This window comes from Apostichopus japonicus, chromosome 5, assembly GCF_037975245.1.
Source record: "Apostichopus japonicus isolate 1M-3 chromosome 5, ASM3797524v1, whole genome shotgun sequence".
Lineage (NCBI taxonomy): Eukaryota > Metazoa > Echinodermata > Holothuroidea > Aspidochirotida > Stichopodidae > Apostichopus > Apostichopus japonicus.
Window position 1 is genome coordinate 7946919 of NC_092565.1, and position 11648 is coordinate 7958566.

The 11648-nt window shown below is 34.7% G+C and overlaps 1 protein-coding gene across 2 annotated transcripts in view; it reads left to right on the forward strand.

Moving 5' to 3' along the window:
- LOC139967498 (E3 ubiquitin-protein ligase RNF38-like) overlaps nt 1-10017 on the forward strand; it is a 48937-nt gene extending 38920 nt beyond the window's left edge. For both annotated transcript variants that reach the window (XM_071971376.1, XM_071971377.1), the window contains one exon: nt 1322-10017. The gene's annotated coding sequence lies outside the window, so the exon portion shown is untranslated. The remainder of the gene's footprint in view (nt 1-1321) is intronic.
- The last annotated feature ends 1631 nt before the right edge of the window (nt 10018-11648 follow it).

Consider the following 11648-nt stretch of genomic DNA (forward strand, 5'->3'; position numbering starts at 1 on the left):
AAACCATTATCAGTGTTGCAACTCAAACGTAAATAAAGTGAAAAGTATATCGCACGTAAATAAAATATTCGTTATTTCGTTAGCTGATATCGAAATATATGATCTGATATGAAAAATAATGTTTAGGCCTAAGAGTAAGTTGGCCTGACGTTTCGATCCTAGCAGGATCGAAATGTAACGCCACATTACTTATAACATATTCTTACAAGGGCTCTTTAGTGGATAAGCAGTTTTATTTTATTATGAAAAATAAAACAATCCCGAACGTTTGCTTCAAGTTTTCAATTACCATCTGCGCGGTAAAACTTACGATCGAACGAACGTTGTTTCAAACGATCATACACAGTAAGTCAATGGCGCTTCTCCATTGACTTAACTACATGTGGGAGAAATCACACACTAAAGTCCCATTGACTTTGTCGCGGCGTGTCACTGGAAATCAGACTTGCTTTTAGTCGGTTGCGGTAAGGAGTTTAGTTACTGTTAGCACGTATGGTGGTAGATGCGGCATAGGAAAAAAAGTTCATCGGGTTTTTCGTAAAAATATGCGTAAGAATGTTTGCCTAATCACAAAATACTGTTATGCAGTAGAACTTCTGAGGAATGTCGCCCAACGTGTTTATGGACTTTTAGGTGTATTTGGAGCCTTGATTTCATCATTTTATGCCATTTGTAAAATCTTGGGCGCATTTTCAAACTTAACAGTTCTGAAGCTCAACCGTTCTTCAGCCAGACTAGCCTAATGTACGTAGTTCTCACAATGAACAAAGCCTAATGTTATTGTTTTCACTTTCCAGTTTTCACCTACGGTGAAACGGCCAAAGTGGTTCAAAAGTATACTGATTTGGTGATTATATTTAGTATAGACAATTTTTCTTTCGTATCAATCGTTTAACATGATGACAGGTGGTTCTGTTAGATGCAACAAGCGAAGTAAAAAAATAAGTCGTTCCCCTAAGCTTATCGCGGGTATACTGTGTGTTGTTACGCGGGTATACAGCATGATGTTAACTGACAAAACTGGATAGTGTATCGAACAGCATTTGTGCAAACTCGCGCGAGGAACTTACGATACCGTTACACGGTAGATTAGCGCACCTTCCCCGGCTATGAATAGCATTGAATCGAATGCTCAAAAAAATTTCTCCCGCTGTTAGTTGTGGTGTTTCAAAAGCGCGGAAAATACAATCCTTTATGTGGAACGTAATAATCGGTTCCAACTAATCGGTAGCGCAATGGATTTTGCCGATGCCGATTATTTACCGATTGTCTGATAATCGGCCCGATGCCGATTGTCTAACCGATTATCGGTCGAACACTAGTTCCAACGGTGTGTCCTTAGTAGTGGACTGGTCGATGTGGACCGCACTGTGGTGTCAGTTTAATAAGATGAAAGAAGAGTTTCAATGTCATGTCATGTTTTTTTTTTTTCCATTTTTTTTTCAGAGGTGAATGATGTGTCTTTACTAAAAAGTAAAACAGGCACTCATACTCCTCATTGGAGAGATGGGTGTATAAATGGTGTTAATCTCATGTATATCATGCTACGTAGATGGAGAGACGGTGTTTAAATGGTGTTACTTCTAGTGTATCAATCAATATCCGCTGTATGGATCAATAAGATGTTAACTGTTGTAGATTAACATAATGTGAGCCTTTTAACAATTGCACCCTGTGTCTAACTGTCTAACACTTTTCACAATTTGAAACCGGGTCAAACGTTGACACTTTTGTGGGATATGCTTTCAGGGAAACTTTACAACAAATGTGGCTTTATTTTTATTATCTGTCCATATGTAACAAGTGTACAGATTTTGCTGTTTGAAAGTATAATGTGGTGTTTGACTTTGAAGGAAATTTTTCATAGTGGCTACATATGGAACATAATGCAAAAGTATTTTAATCTTGGCAACGTTTGTTCCCACACTAGAAGTAGATTGTCACTCACTTGTTTGAGCTTGTCCAAGGTTAGTGAAAGATTGCTTGCATTTTAAAGCAAACTTTAACATTTTGTGTTGGTTCACCTTTTCATGTACAAATGTTTAGACTAAAAACCAACAGGTGTGAAAGACTTGTTCCCTAGAAAGGCAGAGGCGTGCGGAGTGGATATATCACCGGCTGTTGTACCGACGCACGGACGGACAGACAGCCGGCGACGTTAAGTTATCGCAAGTCTTGATGTGTTTTGCCTAGTATGTGTAGAGTGTAGAGAAAGGAATGTTCATATTTACAGTGAGTAGAGTTTTTCATGATTAAAGACCAAGAGTTTGTTTTTTATCATTCTCAAAACAGATCATTGTTACTAGACGTGTAGAAATAGAGAGACTGTGCTGTGATTGACACTTGAGAAATATTAACCTAGCTGGCAGATTAAAAAAAAAAAAAAAGAAGAAAAAAAAACATGACTTTACAACAACAACAACAACAAAAACCCATAAAAATAATATAAATTGGTAGATTAGCTCATGATGTTAGCTTTCATGTACAGTCCCTTTTAAACATGATGAAGTCTTCTGGTCAGAAAAGTCCTTTAATAGTGACTTTATCTTTCTTTCACTTTTTTTTTTTTTTCTATCAAGTTTTTCTTGGTGTAAGCAAGATGCATTGTAGGTGATCTTTGATGGATGTGGTCTCACCCGATTGTAGCATTAAAAAAAAAAAAGGAACATAGTTCTGTTGGTTGTCTTGTTGTGCCTTACATATCTGGGTCAACAAAATATTCTCTCTTCTCTGATTGTTATTGCTTCTTGGATATGCCTTGACATTTTAATGTTCTGTTTCACATAGCTCGCTTCAGTATTCATACTAATTTATTCAACCTTCCAGTGATTTGACTAGGAAAATAATTGAAAACCAGCTTGCTTTTTCCTTTTTTTTTTTTTTTTTTAAAGAGGCCTTTCAGTATTTTTCCTTTCAATTTTTATATTTTTGTTTTTACAGATTCCATGCCAGCTCAATTATGTTTTTGTTTGGTAAAATTTAGTATTCACTTGAAATATGGATGGACATAATTCCCTTTTACTTTGATAATATTTGCCTTGTGTTATTCTTTTTTTTGGTTTTTTGTTTTGTTTATTTGGTTCAATTTTTTTTTTTTGTGTGTCAGATTAATTTTTTTTAAGCTCCCCCCCAAAACGGATTCTTTTGCTTGTTTTTCTACATTTTCTTAATTCCCTTGATTCCAGTGAAATTTTGCAATTTATCAATTGTTCTTGTTATTAACACAAATGTCTGCCAACCATGTTTCTTTTCTATTTGATATAATTTCTTCACCACTTTGATTAGACAGAAAAATTAATAATTAAATAAATAAATGAAAAGAAAAAAAAGAAATTGTTTCTAGAAAGTAGGGTTGATTTTGTAATGAAATTTAGTGATTTTTTGGTATACTAGATTTGCAATATATATATATATATATTTATACTTCAAAGTGTGGTGCTATTTAGGGTGAACAAACTGTCTTTAACAGTATATATATGTATTTTTCGTGGGGTGCGTTCTTGTGCTTAGAATTTTTTCAAAGTGATATTTGTTCGTTGAGCAACTTAAAAAAGAAAAGAAAAAAACGTCTCAAAATATGCATGTGAACTTACACTCTAATCTGTCAGCAGACTACCCTCAATAATTGGCTGAGTCATGGTCCAACTCGTTGGACCTTAGTCAAGGTCCAACTCCTTGGACCTTAGTCAAGAATCTTTAGAACCGAGTCAGATGTATTTTGTATGAAGTTTCATAATTCAATGGTGTGTCACGGTGTGGCTAGTAAGAAGTTGTTTTTCATTTTAGACCTGTTATTGTTCCAGTACACTGTATTGAATTTGATAAAGAGGGAAAATCAGCCATTGTAGTGTTGACAAAGAAATGAGCAGATATTGTTGTTTTTCTAATTAATTGATCTCAATGCTGTCTGAGCAGTCAAACAGACTAGCCTTTCACAAGACAGATGGGTCCGTGGGTTCTATAGTTAGATAATCAGTGTTTGCTGCGTCACTGACTTACACATTTATTGCACATTAATATATTTCTTTGTATCTAAAAATGAAAAATAATTCTTAGGCGAGTTTTATCCCTGGTTGGTTTCTTCTTACATAGGAAAAAATCCTTACTGTACAAAGGTTCCTTGTTGGTAGGTCTAGTGGGTATCTAAGAGCATCCTGGTTGTGCGTTTGTGTGTGTATGTTTGCGTGTGTGTGTGCGTGTTAGTGTTCATGTATATCTTAAATGAAATAATGCAACTTAAAGTAGACGGCATCCTTATATTATTACAACATGCATTCCTTTCCTCTTTTAACCAATGTTTGCGTCACATAGTCAATATACAATCGTAGGAAAACAAAAAGAAAAATGTAAAAAAAAATTAAAAAAGAAGTTCCCCAAAAAAATAGACATATATTTTACTAACCTTGGCTTTTCCTTTTCCCCTCTGGTTTACGAAACTAATACGAGTTGTCTTGTAACTTTTTAAGTAGGAATTAAAATGATCTAGAGTTATGATCTGTAATTCATTCACCACTCGGTATTGGGTTTTTGCAGTTTTTTGTTGTTGACTAATTTACTCCATGTTTTTACTTCATCATCGCAAAAAATAATATGGTATAAGGAGCAAGTTCATCGAAACCTTACTACCAGCTTTCTTTATTGAATTGTTTTCAAAGACAAAAGAAGAAATATAGAATGGAAAATACAAAAAAGATAAGCTTGCAAATAATTCTAAAAAGTTTGTAGAAAAATGGTTTGCACCTTTTGATTGGTTTTTCAGTATTTTGGGCTGTTCTAAAAGATCCACTATGTACAGACTCCTTCTTTAATGCTCAAGAGTTGCTATAGAGTTTGCATTGTACTTGAATTATTTAACTTATATCGTTGACTGGGAATATCTGGAAAGGCTATTTCTCACCGGCTAGCCTTTGTTGAAAATTAACAAATTAACAAACATGAACTTTACATAGCTTCTGTAGGTGAGAGGTCTCTGCTGTAGTGAAATAGGAAACAAATAAAATTTCAACAACAATTCTGATATAGTGGTTTGAAAATGATAGCTTCATTTCTTTATTTAAAAAAAAAAAAACTAATTTAGGGATATTTAGACCTAGATGGGTTGAATTAGCAAAAGAATAACAAAAAGAACACACTTTAACTGCTCAGATTTGTACAATGCATTTGCCTGCATGAAGAAAAGAACAGCATTTTTGACGAGTTTGAAACAGTAAAAAGGAATCGTTTTTGTTTGATGTGGATTGGATTATGGTGCATATGTATGTACAGTCCTACTACAGAGAATAAAGTTACAATCGATATGACGACGACTGAGTGAAGGTGAGATGGAATGTCGTACCATTTCAATTTGTTCACCTCCACTTTATATAAAACTCTTATCCCAACTTTCATGTTGCTTAGGAGAATTTTGTTCTGCCTCTTAAGCCAACTGAGCTTTCTTTAAAATCTAAATAGAATTTTTTGCTTCACACTGCGACACCGTAATTTTATCATATGTTCTGCAATATCTGTGGGTCACCACAATGCCAGTATCCACAATCTATAATTTAATTTCACTTTATATGAACCATTCATGGAACTTTGTTATATTCTCACAACAACGTCGACGTTTGGTTTCTACGTTTAACACCCAGGAACGCCTTCTCTTCTTTTCACTTTTTTTTGGTCGTTCATCATACATGTCAACTCAAGTAATCTATTAGATAATCTGTTAACGGTTGTAATCTTCTGTCGGCATTGGCTTACAGACAGACAAAACTAAAAAAAAAAAAAAACGTTTAATCGTTGGCTTTACTTTCCTATCGCTTGGCCTTTTGTTAATCTACCTCAAATATCACTTTTTACTCATCACTTTTTTTCCTTTTTTTTTTTTTACATACTTTGGTAATTAACAAGACTGCCTTTCTTTATCAAACAGCAGAAAGCAGTTTTTCTTTTCCTTCCAGTTTGCATTTTTTAAGGAGATAGATATGTGCTGACATTTTCTGTTTAATTTGCTGTTGTTTCATACCTTTTTTGCTTCTTCATACCTCACTCATTCAGTTTTCTTGACACAAACAAAAACAAAACAAACAAACTTCTTCCTATTTTAAGTCTTTTTCCTCTTGATGTCATTTTGTAAGGCTTATAGATAGAGATTTTGATCAGAAGAGATGATTGTGTGTGTTCTTTGTAGTTATTTCTTTTAGCCTCCTTGCCATAAGAAGGAAATTCAAAAGTAATTTGATTCAAACTAAATATGAGTTTCATTTTCTTGTTTTCTCCAGCATAACTTGGCTGATTGTCAGAAATTTAGCCCAAACCTTTCTACATGCACATTTTCAGCTACTCGCCATTTACGTTACACTGTCTTCTTAACTTAAACACTGTTGACCTCCCCCTCCCTCTCCCACCACCTCCTCCTCCTCCTCCACTATTTGATCGTCCATCTTTTATGACAAAAACTAAACTTGATTTTGTTATATATATTCATATGGACGTTTCTTTTTTTGGGGGTGGGGGGGGGGCGGCCTTGAAGTTTGCAAATTATCTGTTGGTTATTAGTTAAACACCATTTAATCAATGAAAAGAAGTGAAAATCAAAGGAGTAAGCTTTTTTTTTGCAAAAAAATGCAAAAAAGGGGAAAAAGAAATCCTACAATTTGCAAGCATTTCTTCAACAGGCTTCTTCATGTTTTCTTTCGCTCTCAATAAAAAACAAGGTTGGATTCTGCTCTATATTAATACTCCTCAGTAGTTGGCCTTATTGTGTGATGTGCCAAAGTTTTGATTCGTTTAAGAGGACAGTGTTGTCCTATGTTGGGTTTCCTCACTTTTTGTATCGGTTTTGTGTATTGCCATGGTTAGTTGCATTATTGCTGTAAACAAAACAAAAAAGACACATATTAAACAAAACTTGTGAAAACAAAACAAAAAAAAATGACAAAAAAAAAATTACATTTATATACTCAGGTTACATTAATTTAGCACTTTTTTGTGTTTTTGTTGCAATTACTGTAGAATGTGCAAATATATCCTTACTTTATTGCTTTCCATATTTTTTTTAATTTGTTTAATTTCATATATGTTTTTTTTTTTTTTGTATTGTGCTTACTAATGCATAGTATTGTTCATATGCATCTTCACACATGGATGGCTTAGGAATATATCTTTAAAAAGGTGATCATTTTGGGGGTTTTGTTTAGTATTGGGTAGTGGTGGGGGGTTGGGAGGGGGATCATTTTTTTTGAAGGCTTCTTTGAAGTGTAAGATGAACATGCTGTCAAAAGAAATTTACTGCTGCCCTTTGATGAAACAATGTTCAAATGTGAATTTTAATCATATTTTGTCCAAAATGCTCAGTACAACCCAACGACCTAAAAGTTACATTTCTGTCAAGGAAAGTATTGTGATTCAGTACAACTTTGCTGCCCCTTGCTAAGTTTCTAAACTGAAACTTCAGTGTACAGAGGGAGAGGGAAGGGGAATGTAGGCCCTGGCCTTAGGAAGTTGGGGGAATTTGTAAGCGTTCCACCCTTTGATTCCACTATTTGTTGTATACAGCAGCGCCAAAAATGTTACGTGAAAAGCCAACAGAAATGCAACATTTGATTGTTTGTAACAGAATAAGTTTGGAGATGTTGTTACCAAAATGTTGTATCAACTTTACATATCCAAGGAAAGGGGTGCGGGGAGGGTAGGAGCGGATCAGAGGGTATTAAAATCACTGCAACCTGAGATTTTGATAACATTTTCAGATTAACAGGTCATGTTACCTTTCCTCTCGTTAACTTCATTGACAGACCCAGGGTCACTGCGTATCTACCAAGTTTTCCAGGGGGATATTTGGTCTCTTGCATATATTTTGCCTCCCACTGTTGGCTCGCTTATAATTATGAATGATTTATATTGCGGTTAACAAATGCCTCTAAAGTGATAAAATGAAAAGAAGAAAAATGTTATAAGAAGAAGCTAATAAAGATTATGTAAATTCAGAATTGCTTTCAGCAAAGAAATTGCTGTGGTGAATGATTTCTTCCAGATATGCTGTGGATGGTTTGACAATTCTCTAACCCAATGCTCAATAGGTTTTACCAAATAATGCGGTGTATCATGAATTTTCTATTTTTTTTTCCTTTTATTGTTTAAAACTAAATGGTCAAAAAGATTATATATTCTCAAATCAGGTAAAACAAAAAAAGTGTTTTCTTCAATTATATTAAGGTGCTTTGATTAACTAATGTACTTAATTGTAGAATCATGCTTCTTTTTCTGCTAATATTTTATTCATGTAAAATAATTTTTTACATAAGTGGTTTTGTGGGGGTGGGTGGCATGAAATATTTTGAAGGAAGATTCTTCAAAGTGCTTGTTTGCATGTTAGCTGTTTAACATGGTGAGGGTTACTAAGAGATGATCAGTGAAACCATTTATCTATTGGCATATTTACTTGAGATGCTTGCCCAAACACTTCACAAAGATCTTGATCTTGTAAGCTAAAGATACTGATTGGGTTTTCTTCTCCATTAAGTTCAAAGGGATAAACCAGAACCATGCTTATGTATTGCATTGAACAGAGTTTGCAAGGAATTACACATTCATTTGATTTCATTAAGATCTTACCATTTCTTCTGTTTCTTTGGGGCATTTTATTCTGAAGAAGAGTGTGTGGTGTATAAAAGATTCGGGTAACGGTCAAAGTTCATCAGGGATGTAAAGGTTGAAAGATATTTCCATTTTGTGCTCATATCTGGCTATGAAAGTTTGATTGCTATGTTTAAGTTTGACATTTTTTGTGGACCATTTGGAGCTAGAGGTGAATTCATAATTTGCATTTGAAATTTCGGTAGCGAAACACAAGGAACACCTGTATTGCACTTCCACAGTTGATAGTATGGTACGCCTTTTCATTGCATGGTATACTAATACAGCAACTGTATGCAAGAATTCTGCCTATACTGAACTATGTCACATCATTGAAGGAATGGACAATTCTCCTGGTTCTGAATGGAGTTTAACACTTAAACCATATGGGTTTTATTTTTTGGAAGACATTCAGTTTGCCATATCTGGGAAACAAGTCCTAATTTGTTCAGCCTTCTGGTTGTTTCTTCTTACAACATTGACCAACAATACTTGGAGCTTTTGGTGGAATATTAAAAAAAAATACTTCAAATTGTAAAATTTGGATAGGGAAGAATACAAATTTTGAAATGGAAAACTTTAATTATGGAATGTTAAGTAGCACTTGAAACGAAAGAGAAAAATATCTTTCCATGGGGAAAGGTGGTTGGGTGTGAATGGTGTTTTCCTACTAAATTGAGGTAAAGTAAAGAAATAATCTTGTAAATTTTGCTTCTAAATATTTTTATATTAGGGTAGGTTGGGTCTTTTTAGTAATTGTATTTTTCATTGTTAGTGTGTGTTAAGCTAAAAGTATTACCATTTTATTTGCCTGTATGATCGTAATGGAATTAATTTGAAGAACTCCAAAAAATTGGTTGCATTGTTACTAAAATTTTGATTTGGTTTATTACAAAAAAAAAAGACAAAAAGAAAGTTATTTTCTATAAAAAGCCAATCTTACTTAAAAATTCCTCACTGTAAAAGATAATACAAAGACACAAATATATACAAAGCACAACATTTTAGGCAGAATTTAGATCACTTTCTTGGTGTTCATTTTTTTTTTCTTTCTTTCTTGAGTGGTATGGTTTGAGATTGTTTAAACAGGTAGAAGGTTTATGAAACAAATTGCAACCAATAAGTCAAAATGTGTGCAAAGTTCAGTGTTAAGAGCGTGCTTTAAACTGCCATGTATTTTGCATGTAACCAAGTTGTTACTTTTTTTTTTTTCATGTTTTCGGACAAATAGATTTAGTTGGCTATTAATATTTACAATAGAGTGTTTTTGGGTATGTGTTTGTCAGTACTGACTTACTTCAAACGAAATTGATTGAAAAATTCTTTTTTTGTTTTTTTTGTGAAAGCGGGCCTAGAGGTAACCTCATAATACACACTGTGGCTGCAGTATAGAATTAACATTTTTGTCTTTCTCCATCTCTTTCTCTTGTTACTTGAATAAAAGTCACCGTACTGGGTATAACTGCCCAACCCAACCATTCTGTTTATCCATATCTAGAACAGATCTTCAGATGTTTACCACAAATTGTTACATTGATCTGCATATGATGTTCTTAACACCTTGGAAATAGAAGGAAAAAAAGGGTCAGGAAAGCTCTTGGGGGACTCTTTACAATGAGTTCAAGCCCCACTACTAAGGAGCCCCGGAAACTGATGTATAGAACTTCCAAGCTGAAGGCTGTAATTTGTATATGAAATAGTATATATTTGAGTATATTTATAGTTCCACCCATCTGAAACTTGTTTGAAGACATATTTTCTCTCTTGCCAACATTTCATCCATCCCAACCCACATCTTGACCCACACATCCCGCCCCCATCCTAACCGCTTCCAAGAATATCTCCCAACCAGCTTATGTATAAACTTTGTATTTAAGATACTATGTTTTACTGCAAGATCCCCTAGTTACTGCTCTGCACCCCCTTCCCTGCCCTATCCCATGCCTGCCTTGGAAAATTGCTTTGCCCTTTAAATGAAGAAGGTATGTGCCTTACCATGGTCTATAAACTTGGGGTTGGGGGAGGGAGGGGCATGGTAGGATGGGACCTGCAAGATAAAGCACCACAATAGATTCATGTTATAATTTCTATTCATGAAGTAAGTAGTCTGGATCATAAGAAAAAAATTGAATTATGATTTTTTTTAACAAACTAGATGTTTTCAAGCCATTGAGAGAACCAAATCCCATCTTCCTATCCAGAACCAGAAATTGCCAATTCCGCAGAAGAATTTCTCAGTGCAACATCAAGTCTGAATTGATACAGTAAGGCCAGGAGTAGCGATCCAGTACTTTGATAAGATACCATATGAATCTTAGCACATATGATTCGTGCTTAGCATGATATACCTACTATTATTGATATACCTACACGGAGTGTTAGCTCAGTGGTTAACGCTGGTGCGTTCTAAGGACCCTAGTTCAAATCACTCAAGATTAATGTATGTCGTCCAGTTACAGAATTTTTGACAATTGACAATTCATTATCATGGACGTTAAAAAATGAATCTAAGAGACTGACTTCGGTCAGCTTGCGGCTTTGATAAGCCAATGATGGCTTCTTCACAAGTTCCTGCTTGCAGGAGGATCTAAAAATAAAATACATACATTATTCAACAGCATCACCCCCCCCCCCACCCATTCCACTTTCATATCAAGTGTATTTTATTGGTAGCAGAGTTAAGTACTTTGCAGCTTTGTAAAATATAAGGGGCAGAGCTTTGTAGGTAAAGCTACTATGGTTTTTAGAAGAGTTCCAGTAACTACTCTCTTGTAAAATAAATATAAATTTGCTGATTGCCCATCAAAAGTGTAGCAGAGCATGGAAGTTGTGTCTTTGAGAATTGTACTGTGGATAAAGTGTTTCCCCGTTCTTGAGGCTATTCGACCTATTGAACACTTTTTCTAAAAACTCTCGAAGGCAATTCTCCATGATATGATGGAGATTTTCTTGTGTTTGCAGAGATTGGGGTTACCGAACTACTTGTATTTCATCGTGCACCCTCGTTCTGGCTACTTGTGCGCATGCGC